The sequence below is a fragment of the Phalaenopsis equestris genome, unplaced genomic scaffold (assembly GCF_001263595.1).
Source record: "Phalaenopsis equestris unplaced genomic scaffold, ASM126359v1 Scaffold000136, whole genome shotgun sequence".
Taxonomy (NCBI): Eukaryota; Viridiplantae; Streptophyta; class Magnoliopsida; order Asparagales; family Orchidaceae; genus Phalaenopsis; species Phalaenopsis equestris.
Window position 1 is genome coordinate 984,100 of NW_018164578.1, and position 2,751 is coordinate 986,850.

A 2,751-nucleotide genomic window follows, 5' to 3' on the forward strand; every position below is an offset into this window, starting at 1 on the left:
TGGCTACAACGCGGGATTTACGTTAATAGGATTTAATAAATCTAGTAAATTTGTCGAACTCATGATAAAAATGGAGATCAGTAGCAACAACATTATAAATCCGTTAAATCTGTCAACCGTTCACAGACAAAACAGGAATAATTCGATTTAACGGAGCGTTGAATTAGTGTTTTTTTTTTTTTTTGGTGTTTGGTTCGATTTAACTTAAATCCATAGCTAAATTCTATTAAAAATATTCTACCATCCGATATGTTGTACATATGAAATTTATTTTGTTCATCGAGTGATAAAAGGGCAGCCAGCGTGGGGCTAGACATGTCCTTCATGTCTCTCTAATGAGCTTATGATAGTAAGCAAAGGTAAGTGGGAGATCGTTGAGGATAAAATTTGGAAGCAATCATTATGATGCATGTGAGACAAGGTGGCCCCTCGAATGCTCCAACCTTACTTATATAGCCTTCTATATTGCATATTTGGTCGTTGGTGTGGAAGAAAATCTGCAGGCTATTGATGGCTCTACAAGTGAATATTTGAAGGGGCATTTACATATATGCCACCCAATTCGTATGCATTTATATATCTTACATCTAAATTTTAACTTTTATATATATATCACTCAATTCTTATACATTTGCGTATCTAGCACACTTTACATTTTACAGTTATACTTTAAAATCTTTCACATCAGATAAAAAAATATCACCATTTTAATTTTTAAAAGGTAAAATACAACCTTTAATGTATGGTGAAATTGTGTGTATGAAAATTGCAATTTAGGTGTTAGATTTATTTATTTTTGTTATTATTATTATTTTAAAAATTTTGGTGTTAAATATGTAAATCAAAGGAATTGAGTGGCATGCATGGAAATCTTCCTTATGAATCGTGAAACATAAGCCTGGGCATGCTATAGAAGCACAATAACAAGAACTTGTCATAAATGGTAGCCTCCCTGTCCGAATGCTTTGGTGTTAGATATGCAAATACATAAGAATAAGAATTGTGTAGCATGTATGTAAGGTTCCAGAAGGGCATAGCTGCTCGATAAATCCACAAGTAAACCATCGAATAAGCTTAAAAATAGCAATGTAAAATAATAAAGAAGATATGTCACGGTAATAAGATCACAAGAGCTTAGCCATAGATGTGTTTGATATATAAATAATGAATGTTTGCTCCTAGTTTAATTAAAATTAAGATCTAAATTAAGATAGAATTGCGAGCGAATTCAACAGAACAAACCAATAATGTCATCATCGTGCAAGAAATGAATCATATAGAGCATAATTCAGGCTCCCATTCAAAAAAATGTTCATTAGTCTTCCACACATTTTTACAAATCTCCTTAGTAATAATGGCAGCACTAGTTACCTAAAAATCTTTAGATCATCTTAAGAAGCCACATCATCCCCGCAGGAAACATAAATAAAAGTAAGGTTGTTTTGCCACTGTTAAAATATGCCAAACCGAGTTCCCTTGCATAAGGTTGTATCACCAAATTCCCTTGCATAAACAAAAGCTGAAAGAGCATAGTTTGCATGATAATAATCCTTGTGGCCAGAGGACAAATAAAAACAGTTGATGATTCCACCTTTACAATTAAAGGCAGGCCTATCCGACTAGGCTAACTGATGCTCGAAACAAGGCCCCATTTGAAACTTTTAACATTTTTCTATGGCTATAATTATCAGAAAATCATAAAATAGATTCAATATCAAAATTGTGCTGTAATGTTTATCATACCAGCAAGCTATAAAAACCAACCAGCAATCTATAAAAACAAAGCATTAGAATCTAATGATCCATGCATGTTTCATTTGCATAAATTTCAAAGATTTGTAATAAGCAACGTACAAAAATTTAATTCATAAAAAAGTGTCAAAGATATGAAATGAGCCATTTATTCCACGACAACAAATAAGAACATAGCATAAGGCTAGAAACAACCCAAAAACCCACCTTTTATATAAATTCTATAAGTTTATACCGGAAATCAGAGTAACCAACACATAACATCCATCTAAGTAAGAGCCAACACAGAAGAGAATAGACAATTGAAAATGAGTAATGATAATTTTGTGCATCGCAATAATTTACTTGTATATTGAGGTGATAATTATTTGTGCACTGCAGACTTTCAACCTAGACAACTGAAATCAAAATGATTTCTGAAAGTTATTTGAAGCTAAACAAATCAAACAACAAGAACATAGCTTCAAATCTAAACAACAGAAAACCAAATTCTAAGCAAGAACATAGCATCAAATCCTCTAAAAAACATAATAGGTATTCAGAAAATCAAAGGACAGGAGAAGTGATTAAAATTCTTCACTTTTCATAAAACAAAAATAGAATGCTGCACACAGTGCTTCCACATGCTATCCAAATAGTGTCCGAAAAGAACATAACAAACAAAGCTTAGTTTTGCTCACATACCATTTCATAAGTTAAGGAAGGGTGTATAAAAAAAGTAATAGAAGAACTACAAATGGGATAAATCTAACACCAAAAGCACACAGATGCACGCCACCCACTTCTCATTCAACTTGTTTGTTTTTTTTACTCACCCTATTCATACAATACTAAATCAATTTTAACTAAAGCATCAGTTATATGTTCTTGCAACCCAACCATTTCATCCACACCTTCTCCAACAACAATGTTGGTATTGATGATCTCATCATCAGTTTTGTAACGGATTCACCCAAATGATATTCATATGCCTTTGAAGACTCTGATTCATTATCATCT